The 12,386-nt window shown below is 35.3% G+C and overlaps 1 protein-coding gene across 2 annotated transcripts in view; it reads left to right on the top strand.

Annotated features, from left to right (window-relative positions):
- The window catches only part of LOC133518487 (dual specificity tyrosine-phosphorylation-regulated kinase 2), a 136,311-nt gene that overhangs the window by 66,193 nt on the left and 57,732 nt on the right, over window positions 1–12,386 (top strand). For both annotated transcript variants that reach the window (XM_061852202.1, XM_061852203.1), the window contains exon 2: window positions 3,810–4,068. The gene's annotated coding sequence lies outside the window, so the exon portion shown is untranslated. The remainder of the gene's footprint in view (window positions 1–3,809; window positions 4,069–12,386) is intronic.

The raw sequence follows: 12,386 nt of genomic DNA on the forward strand, positions 1-12,386 counted from the left end.
GAGATAAGACCTAGCTAGATCGATTTAAATAGACATTCGCAATTCCAGGTACAATGGCTCAGTGTAGGTCGTGAGAAGGACCTGAACTCACGACGCCTTAAAAACGATCACCATCAACCACATTTGAGGCATATTGAATTTTTCCTAATGGAGTACTACTAGTAGAGAGACACTAGGACGTTCGGGCATGCTCGGCTCCATTCGGCTGGGCATTGCTCCGAGCAATTATTAGGGTTTGTTTTAGCTTGAGTAAAATGCTTTCGTATATCTGGTCGGCTGTTCTTCTCTACGGTAGTGGGGCGACCGACACTCCTCCTTTCGGCTTTTCCCGGCTCCGTTCGGCTGAGCATTGCTCCGAGCACTTATTAGGGTTAGCACAACTTGACGTCCCTTTGCGTGCACAATCACAGACAAGACAATGTCTTGCTGAGAAAGCTTGAATTTTGACAACCCTAAATAGCCGATAGGGATATTAGTTTCATACATTAGAAAGGGACAGCATGATTCGTCCTTGAATCGCTGTCAAACTTCGATTTTGTAGGTAGTTTCTTTTCTGTAAGGTAGTACTATTATTTATTCTGTGGTACTACTCATCTTTACAGGGTGCGTAGCCAACATGTGAATTGTTTACGCTCCGTAGCGAACAAAACGTCGCACTGATATGGAAGAGTGATAGATAGACACAAAGCCTTTCGTTGTCGTAGCGCTAGCGATTGTCACCTTGGCTAGGCACCCTGGATACCAGCTGAGCGTTTCTTTTCTTTGTCTTTTTTTATGTGACCTTTTTTGCCACTTTTTTGTTATTTCTAGTCAGGATCGCGAACCCTTTTCATCAATGTAGGAGAAAAAATTGTCATTTTCCAAAATTTCCTTTTTGTTACCGCTATATAAAGTATGGTAACACAATGGTAAATGGTAAAACAAAAGAAAAAAAAACCCTGGGATATTTTGTGAAATCGTGATTCTGAGTAGAAAAAACAAAATTTATGAAAAAATACAAAATTTATGAAAGTGGCATTTTTTTTAAAGAAACGCTCGGCTTGAGCCCTTAACCTTTATAAAAAATCGTGTGCCACAAATCACGGCTTCCTGTAATTTTCATTAAACCCTTTATTTATCTTCAGTATCCGTCTTGGACCTGTTAACTACAGCCATAAGGTACAATTTCCACTGTTACAACGCTTCGTGAAATATGTCGCGTGATGACTACTTGAATTATCTTTCACGAGATCGTATCTCGTTTAATCATTTTAAAGTAAAGACAGCCTTATTACTGGGACGTAACGTTTAAATTAAAATAAAAAGTTAAGTCTTAAAGCTAGTTTTAATCAGTTTTTTAACAGATTGTCGCATGCGCCTCTACCGCTTTAGTTAAATGACCTATTTTAAATATTTAACAATGATGAGTTCCGCAATATAAACTAGCGTTGACGTAACTGGTGACCGAAGAGCTGGCGGCTTCCTCGCACAACGTATCAGTATTGCGATACAACGAGGAAATGCCGCCAGCATCCTTGGTACAATGCCTCAAGGGCCTATTTTAGATATAAGCTAGTTATAGTAATCATCTGTATATATCCATTATGTATATTGTTATTGTCAATAACTAGCGTTTACTTGTGGTTTTGCTTTAATACTAGTTTATTGTAACTGCTAGATAATAATCCCTGTAGCCCAAAATGAAAGAACTAAATAGATATGTAACTCCTGTCGATTTAAAACACTCCATTCGGTCGTGTTTTAATTTATCGTCACTTGTGGCTAAACACGTGTTGTAACAAAATCATTTATCTTTATACTGTTTTTTGAACGCAGTATAAAGGCTCTGTGATATGTGTGTAGATAATGTAATAAAAATTAGGATTTGTGAAGATAAATTGTTAATGTTTAATTAGAAATTGGTTTAGGTAAGTAAATAGGGATTGTTAGAGATAAAACTAAATATCTAAATAACTCCCCGCATTTTATTTTATATTCTAAAATGATATTTATAACAACCGAGATTGAATTTTAGTATAATTATAGGTTAATTTGTATTTGTATGGTTCATTTGTAAAGAGCGTACTTTATCATAAATGCCGGCAACGTATTTTCAACCTCTCTGGTGTTGCAGGTGTCCATGGGCGACGGTAATTGTTTCAGGCGATTCGAATGTTTGTTTGCATCCTCTACCATAAAAGAAAAAGATACCGACATTACCATCAGGCGGGCCTTATGCTTGTTTGCCACCGACGTGGTATTCATCCGAGATGATGACGCTAAAAAGTCCTTGGGCGAAATGAGCAAGTGAAGGACCCCATGATTCGTTTCTTCCTGAGCTTCGCGAAGGGTTCAAGGATAGTAACATTGATGTCAAGCAAAATACAATTTTTCTTCACTCACAACGAATTGAAAAAATATAATTTTTTATTTTTCGCTATGTAAAAATTAGCTCTCATTAAATTATTGAGTTGTCATTAGTTGACACTTTTTAAAGCATATTGTCAAACTTTTTACACGTGCAGCCTGTGGGTAAGCTTTACTCAGAGGTCCTATAACACATTAAGGGTGCAGTACAACAACATCCTCAGGATGCTGCTGAGGCTGCCAAAGCACTGCAGTGCATCAGGCATGTTTGCCGAGGCACGGGCGGATGACTTTTTCGCCATAAGGCGGAAAAGAATTGCCTCGATGCTAAAGCGAGTGCGTGGCAGCAGCAACTGTATGCTGAGGGTGTTGGCGGAGCGCCTGGACTGCCCGCTAACAAAGTACTGGGTTGATGTGGTCATTGGTAGGACCAAGTAGTGAATAAATTATTTTCACTGCTTGCTTCTGCCAATGGAATTGTTTCACATTTTTTTTTTTTGCATTTTTGTTCTCATTATACTTAGTATGTAAATTAACTAACCTAGTCTTTTTAAGTTTTACTAATACTTATATGGACACATGTCTGAAATAAACAATTTTTATTTTTATTTATTTATTTATTAGATTTATCTCGATTTTTGAAGTGATTGGCTGATCATGGTATTAAATATTGGTAATCAGTAAGCTTCTTCTAAATGTCTGTTTTAACCGGTCCTACTTTCGAACAAGACACAAATAGACTGACACACAAATAATATTAGCGAAGGTGAACGAACGTTAATTACTGCATCGCCTGACCATTTCACCTTGAGATTATGTCGCTTTGAATCTCTTTACAAGTTTCCGCATTATATTTGACGTGCGATAACTCGTAACTAACTATGTAGGTACCTATATATTAACTAAAATAATTTGCTTTTAATAAAAACTGAATTTTAAAAGTAGCGCCACTGTTTATGTCGAAATGTCCGTCTTGTGATTTGAATGCCTATATTTTGATTTTATCTAGAAACACATTGCTCAAAGCTGATGTTATTCAGAGCATTATTCAGAGAATACAGGTCTGTATTCATATTTTAGGGATCTGGAGTAAAGACACCGGAAAAATCGTGTTTGTATTAAAACAATGTGTTTTGTGACAAGATTTGCCAATAATTGAGTCTTTCTCTAAACTAGATAACTCTTTAAGATAAGGTATTCCAACATATTCATATATTTAAAACGGGTTAGGTACACCCAGCTGCAAAAACACATAGGTACACGTTTTATGAATGAGTTCTATATCATAAAGTGGGTAGGTATGCACTTTTGCAGCTCGCTGTACACATTCGTCTCACATTTGTGTCTATATTTAGTGGGAAGGTATGCACTTTTGCAGCTCGCTGTACACATTCGTCTCACATTTGTGTCTATATTTTGATATTTTTTGTAAATACATCCTTTAAAAATAAATTTGTCATTAGTTACAGATAGAAGCGGGCGCCGGCGAGGGCCCCGGGCCGCCTTCCAACAACAACACAGAGGCCGCTGCCTCACCCCCTAGAGACGACAACCACAATGCTGCCCCTACGCCCCGAGCGAGGCCCCTCACACCATCAGGTCAGTAGCTAGTGAGGCCCCAAGCCCGTTCCAACAACAACACAGAGGCCGCTGCCTCACCCCCTAGAGACGACAACCACAATGCTGCCCCTACGCCCCGAGCGAGGCCCCTCACACCATCAGGTCAGTAGCTAGTGAAATTGGGACACTTTTTATTACAAGCTTTTGTAATCAAAACATACAAGTTAAATTTGATCCACTTCCCGGTTTCCAAAAAGCAGATAATTCGTTTACATATGTAAGTCGGGTGACAATGCAATATTATGATACCATTGAGCTGAACTGATGGAGACAGGAGGTGGCCATAGGAACTCTGTGATAAAACAACGCAACCTAATTGTCTCGATGAGTATTAGTTGCCAACAACAATAAAAGCTTGTACCAAAAATGTAATTTTAACCAAAAGCTTATTATTCAACTAATGTTGTATAGATATTTAGTGCGCTTTCAGGCGTACCATGTATCTCTTTCATATTATGTAGAAAAGTATGTCCAGACTGGTTCCAGATAAAAAAGCGGCCAAGTGCGAGTCGGACTCGCGCATGAAGGGTTCCGTACCATTTAAGACGTATTAAAAAAAATCTACTTGCTAGATCTTGTTCAACATTTTACCACTTTGGACACACATTTTACCACTTTGGAACTGTCTCTCGCGCAAACTATTCAGTTTAGAAAAAAATGATGTTAGGAACCTAAATATCATTTTTGAAGACCTATCCATAGATACCCCACACGTATGGGTTTGATGAAAAAATTTTTTTTTTAATTTATTGACGTATTAAAAAAAACTATTCACTAGATCTCGTTCAAACCAATTTTCGGTGGAAGTTTGCATGGTAATGTATACCATATATTTTTTTTAGATTTTTCATTCTGTTATTTTAGAAGTTACAGGGGGGGGGACACACATTTTACCACTTTGGAAGTGTCTCTCGCGCAAACTTTTCAGTTTAGAAAAAAATGATATTAGAAACCTCAATATCATTTTTAAAGACCTATCCATAGATACCCCACACGTATGAGTTTGATGAAAAAAGATTTTTTGAGTTTCAGTTCTAAGTATGGGGAACCCCCAAAATTTATTGTTTTTTTTCTATTTTTGTGTGAACATCATAATGCGGTTCATAGAATACATCTACTTACCAAGTTTGAACAGTATAGCTTTTATAGTTTCGGAAAAAAGTGGCTGTGACAGAATCGGACAGACAGACGGACATGACGAATCTATAAGGGTTCCGTTTTTTGCCATTTGGCTACGGAACCCTAAAAACATACCTGCATTGTGCAGGCTCGTAAAGGTTTTTGCGTAAACATTGTTAACTTAATATGTTTACTGTGCTCATGTTATACAATATTGGCATTTTGCCTAAAGCTATTTTCTGCCGACTTGCTACAGAAGCAAGCATCATTACATCCATAATTAATTGATAGTTTGGGGACTGAAGCATTTGTTCAATCGAAAAAAATATATTGTTAATAAGTTTTTGGCAAAAATTTCATTTTTGGTACAAGCTTTTATCGCTGACTGTACTTTTTTTCCACAGGCAACTAATACTCATCGAGACAATTCTAAAAACCCCAAACACAATTAGGTTGCGTTGTTTTACCACAGAGTTCCTATGGCTACCTCCTGTCTCCATCATCAGATCAGCTTGATGGTACCATAATATTGCATTGTCACCCGACTTACATGTATGCAAATTTCAGCTTCATCGGAAACCGGGAAGTGGGTCAAATCTAACTTTCATGATTTGTCCCATACATACTAACAGGGCAAGTTAAATAAAAGCTTGTAAAAAGATATTTGACGACCGATTGGCCTAGTGGGTAGTGACCCTGCCTACGTGATGGTCCCGGGTTCAAATCCTAGTAAGGGCATTTATTCGTGTGATGAGCATGGATATTTGTTTCTGAGTCATGGGTGTTTTCTATGTATTTAAGTATTTATAAATATTTATATATTATATATATCGTTGTCTAAGTACCCACAACACAAGCCTTATTGTGTAATAATGTCCTATAATATTTAAGACTCGTTCTTTAGTTGCTGATGTGAAATGAAGCTAAGATTCTTTATTTGAAACTTAATTGGTTGGATATATAAAGATTGTTGGTACTGATAGAAAATAATGAAATGAAATGAAAATCTTTATTTCAGACAACTAGTGGCATTAATAAATACCTATGAAGTTTAAGAGGCCGTTATCGATTTTAGTCGCAAAAATGTCAAATTGATAGATTTAGTCGATGAAATTTTACAATTGTGTAATTGTTTTGTTAACTATTAGAAATAACACGTACTGGTTTCTATTAGCACGTTTTATTATCTTCAATTTAAATAAAAAATTTTTAAAACAGACTCATTTAGTAATGATTTTTTCTCTGATGGACGTTTAGGTAAACGCGCGTAAAGCACTGATTTTGTCGATCTTATTTGTAAATCATCGAAAGATGGCAGTGAATTTACTGTGGCTGCAAAGTTTTCTTTGACAATCCACCTTTATTTCAAATTCTCTTTGGTTACTACCAAAGAAAAATGAGACTGACATTACTTCGCATTGGGCTGACGTGGAGACCATAGTTACAAAACCCTCTCGTTCTAGAGAGAAGCCTTGTAGGTAGGACGTATACTGGTGATGATGATGATAATGGTTTTTAAGGACAGCTCTACTAACACTAACCTCATTACAGCCCGCGTAGCCAACATGTCAATCGTTTACGCTCCGTAGCGAAGGAAACGCAACTGTCGCTGTCGCACTAATATGGAAGAGTGATAGAGACAAGACAACGTAGTCAACGTTGCAGAGCGTTAACGATTAGCATGTTGGCTACGCAGTGTCGGCAGGTGAGTTATGTGTCAAACAAATTCCGATTTAATGACTCGGGTACATTTTTAATCGAATCTAAAAGAGAAAGTTTTCTACGCAAAACCGTATTCGGGTTAAAGTTTTTTAGGTATTTCGTTTTGTCATAATTTTTATTATAAAAAAACTATTTACTTTTATTTTTTTATTTTAAGAATTACCAACTGCTACAAAAACATTATGCAGATTTAGGTAACAATGCAAAGCCAATTACAGATAATCACAGATAGAAATGGAATAACAATATAACAAACTTTGCGCGCAAGTTCACACGATGCTATCACGATTTATACATTTTAAAAAATACAAGAAAAAAATAAAAATAAAGCACATCTACTACAACTCAAAGCTTATCTAAGTTATAGAAATATTTTAACTGAAGATTGCTTCATGAAGAAAGCATTTTTTTTTATAACTTTTAACGTACCTTTAAATGAAGAAATACCTTTGTAATAAATATGCTGGAAATTGTAAAAGGAATTCTCACTTATTTCGGAGTAAATATTGGACATTCCCCTACGCTTATTGCTTTTTGTACAATAAAAAATATTACTAAGTACCAGTAGGTAGGATCAAAATTAATCTAGTCAAGCACTTACGACCAAATATCTATGTCGACGAGTTAGTTAGTTAGTGCTTCTGGGCATTTTCCGCAACTCGACAACCATTGTGCCTATTTTGCGTGAAACGAGGTAGTAACGGCTAAAGTAACAGTTTTGAATGATTCACGGTTAGTTTCACTACTCTTAAATCGACCGGGATATACACCGTGATTACCTTTTATATTATTTTATTGAGCTCCCGAAGCTCAAGTCAGCCCGGTCAATTTAAGTGTAACGGTTAAAGTAAATAAAAAAAAAAATATAATATGACATTCTTACACAGATTGACTAAGTCCCACGGTAAGTCCAAGAATGCTTCTGTTGTAGGTACTCAGACAAATACATATAATATACAAGTACTTTAATTCATAGAAGACATTGAAGACTCAGGAACAAATATCTGTGCTCATCACACAAATACATGCCCTTACCGGGATTCGAACCCAGGACCATCGACTTCATAGGCAGGGTCACTACTCTCACAAGTTTATTTTAAGTCGTTTTCACATTACCCGATCCGATATCGGATGTCGGATGGAAGTAAAATGTAAGACATAGGTATTTTTCTGTATTAATTCATTTACAATGTTTCAGCTTGCATAGTATGGTCTTGGTCTAAGATACAATTAAATTCGAGCAACCGTTTCTATGTTTCAGAAACACGTGGAATTCTGTTTATGAAACCATGTTTCTAAACAAAATGTTTATAGTGAATACGCTTGGTTGTTTGGTAGAGGTCGCTCTTTAGCGATAAGACCGCCTGATGTCAACTCTGTCTTCATGTATTATATATGTCTCTCCGTAATGTTATTTTGAGGTTGTGCAATAAAGAGGATTTGTATTGTATTATGGCTTAAAAATATAAACATTTTAAACATAGGTACCAACATAGGTCTACTAGGGTAGTGACTTGATATATCTGACTGTCTAAAAATAGACTCCATATAGACCGTACAATGTTTATTTCCCATTCATGCACATTTGTGAAGATCTACAAGAATCTCGATATTGTGTCGGATACATAATGTTAAACTCCGCGGATATCTATAAGTCGTTTCCTTCTGAGAAGACGTTGGCATTCAGCTTTTTCAGAGCTTACGTCATTACACGTTTTTGTATACTTTTGAAAAGAAGACAATGTTGTACAGAAATTCCTTACAAATACAAAATGTATAGATTCCATTATACATTGTCATCCATCTTGATCACCGATGATAATTTACAAGCTTTTATATTCAGTTTATGTTGTCAATTTCAAAAAGGAACTCGTTTTTCTAATAAAAGTAAATTTTGTTAATTTACACGATAAAGCAGCGATTGTTTTTGGTTTCCAGCAGTAAAAAAAAAAAAAAAAAAAACAAACGTGGTAGGCATCCTGGCGTTGACGGCTGAAAATAATTAATCGTGCACGGAATTTCCAACAGACGATATTTTTAATTTTGATTGAGATTTTATTATGAAATAATAGAACCCGTGGAACTTCTAGCAGGTCTGACCCTAGGTTTTATAATTTATCAAAAGTAGTATGATGGAACTCAATTTAATTATCAGTGCTCCACACACTGATAATTAAACTTTTTTTTACTTTCAGAAAGAAAAAAGAAAATGGTACCATTCGATTTCTTACATTTTATTAAAAAATAAATTGTATGACAACTATATACATAAAATTTTAGGGTCAAAATAGTTATTTTCTTGATCTTCCATACATTTAGGACAAACTAATGTATGACGTCACATTACATTATCATTTTGTTAGAGGCGTTTCAATCGTCGAGTGCGAGCGTCAGACTCTCATTTCTGACCTTTGTGTTGCTTAAATGCCATGACTGTCACGAGTCCTATATAGAGATTTGATCCTCAGGAAAATCAAGAACGATTGACATTATTTAAAAAAAAATTGGCGAGAAGCTAATTACGAAATTTCCACGTTGAAAATTTTCGAAAACTTCTCATATTTTTGCATGGATATTGCAATTTTCCATGTCCACACTGAGAGTTGACTTAATTCCTTTTATTACAAATTTTTACAAATTTTCCTGATGTGTATAGGTAAGTGCAATTCAATTCAATTCAAATATACTTTATTCATGTAGGCCTAGCAACAAGCACTTATGAATAGTAAGACAGTATTACATATAATTATCTTAATCTAATTATCAGAGCAATTTATTGATGTTGTAAATATTATTCCATATATAATACTAATGAATATAATTCATAGATCAAATTTAATACTAAAACTTTCACAAAATACAGTCATACAAAAAAAAAAATTATAAAAATACTAGTCTAGATTGTTTCCAGAATAAATTCTAAATGTCAAACAAATATAATAAAAACAACAAAGGAAATACCTACATGCATTGGAATATCCATTTCATCATCATTATTCAAATATAATAAATAATTAATCATTTCGCATCACAATTAATCCCACGTTGTTTTATCATTCATGTAGTCTTGTGTGGTATAATAAGCTTTAGAAATTAGTTTACGCTTTACATGATTCTTAAATTTATTAATTGGTAACTCAGTAATATGGTTTGGAAGTTTATTATAAGTGCAGATGCTCAAAGCTATAACGACTACTATACAATGGATATTTTATCAGAAATAAAAAATAATCTGTTCAATAAGGTAAATGTTCTAGTGCTTGCCCAATAGAAGACACCCTGCTGTCACCTCTATTGACAATAAAATGACATGTGGGACCATAGCGGTAACTCGAACATCTACCTTACACCTACATTTTTAATTTAAATTCGATACGTGAAAGTCTCACGAAATTCAACCCCAGGCACTCACGCCCCCGACAATAAAGTCATGATTACATAATATAATATTACCTTTTACACGTTCTTGACCTTGACCGTACATTAAAATGAAAATACCAAAGAAAAAACTGGAAAGCGTCCCTGAATAAGTTACGAGTACAAATTCAACTTTGAAATTCTTGAAACGCTTCCTTCAAAGGTTTTCGCAACAAAACATGTAATATCTCGTAACATCTCATAATTTTGTACGATGATGAGAGACTGGCAATTCCTTTTGAAACGTTATTTAGAATACTTGATAAAGAAGACCCGTTCATCAAGTATTCTAAATAACTTATGTCGTGTAATGTTAAAAAGATCCTTTGTGCTGATTTCAATGATATAACTAAGTTCAAAGTTTTGTGTAGTGTTTCATTTTCATCAAGTAGATAATTTAACTACTACACCGCAAAAAACGAAATTTTATGAATAATATGCCAAGGATAAGGGCCAAAATACAGTTATAAATGTGCGTTTGAATTGCCCGAATGCGCCACGAATGCTTCGTCCGCATCAATGTATATCCGTGCCAAATTGCAGCTTTCTTGTACATTATTAACGATCACTTAGCTAAGCCGTGGACGGACAGACGAAGAGACCGAAACCCGACCGATATGGCGAAACTACGAACCCTAAAAACACCCTTGTATTTGGAGTCCAAGTGTAATGCATGTCGGGACCCGCGATTGACCCAGTTCTAGGGCTGGGCACCAAGAGCAATCGATAGCGCCTTAGATAAAGAGCCAATACTTATTTGGCCGTCCAAAAATTACACCAGTGCATGTGGCCAAAAAGCTCGAACACTTGAATAATAAACACAGTACCATATCTTCTAATTAGTATAAAACGTCGCATTATATGGGCATTTTCAGTTAAAAGTGCACCATTTATTTTTATTTCGAAAAGCCTTCAATTTTTGGGTTACTTCTACTTACAATCATGAGGACAATCAATTCAAAATATAAGTGTCCGAAATAAGTTTATGACCCATTTTCAAATACATTTTTTTATCTGACATCCGATAGGTATCGGATCGGAAAAAATCTCAGAAAGCACTGAGGGTTGAAAAAAAAAATTTAAGAGTAGGTACGCGGACTTCGTCATTATGGACGCAGGCTAGTCGAGGTATAAATGAATTTGCATTTTGTGCGTAACATTTATTTGAAGGAAGGGATTTTTTTTCATAATCATAAATTATAGAAGTTTTATTTTGTTATAGAAATTTTATTTCTCCGACCCAAATTATTTTAATACTCGTATCGCTAGAGGCAGGCAGTACAAAATTAGACGAAGCTTTATACAATTCCCAAAAAATTTTAGCTGTTTTAGAAATTCTAGGGTTTTAATAAAAGGCCTAGCCGCAGGCTTGAGGGCACTCTAACTGTGAAATCTTGGTAATTAGGTTGTTAATTTAATACTTGCTGAAGAGATCCACTGTTGCTATGAGGAGAACTTTTCAATGGTTAATATTTAGGTTCGCTCTACGTCCGATTTCGAAAACAAGAAAAAATGAGATGACGAAGACGACCAAAAAGCAAGAAAAATGTTGCGTTGATAACAAGTAACTGAGAAAAGAAAAAGACAAGAAAATTGTAGTGTATGACGCAGGGGTAACACCCTAATACTTCAAAATGATGATGGCGGATGAAAAACTTTTACAAATTCTATTTTACACTCTAATTTGAGTTAACGCATTTTCTTTACGGTAGGTGTAAAAATATACCTGATAACATTACCAAGGTACGAGGAAAACGGTTTTCTTTTTTTGGTAAGCAAAAAGTACATTTTATAAATAACCGTTTTTATGTCAAGGTTCTTCAAGCCACCTTTTCACGAACTTTTTTTCCAAAGACCATTTGGGACTGAATCCTACTAATGCTATGCAAACTTAAACTTCTAAGTTATATTACAAATAAAAATTAACAGTCCTAATATTTCTGTACAAGTATGATGCTGTTATGTATCCCCTTCTAACCTTATACTTGCAACAAGGACAACAATACTGCCCATGTCTGATTCAATAAGTCCTCGTGAGAACCCGGAATTCAGAAACCCCGGCAGTGCAGTCACGTTGGCCATGCACGTTGATCGATCGGCTTATTGTATGGGTTCTAAGGGACGTAAATAAATGTTTTCTAGCCATTACATCATTGTAAGTA

This window comes from Cydia pomonella, chromosome 5, assembly GCF_033807575.1.
Source record: "Cydia pomonella isolate Wapato2018A chromosome 5, ilCydPomo1, whole genome shotgun sequence".
Lineage (NCBI taxonomy): Eukaryota > Metazoa > Arthropoda > Insecta > Lepidoptera > Tortricidae > Cydia > Cydia pomonella.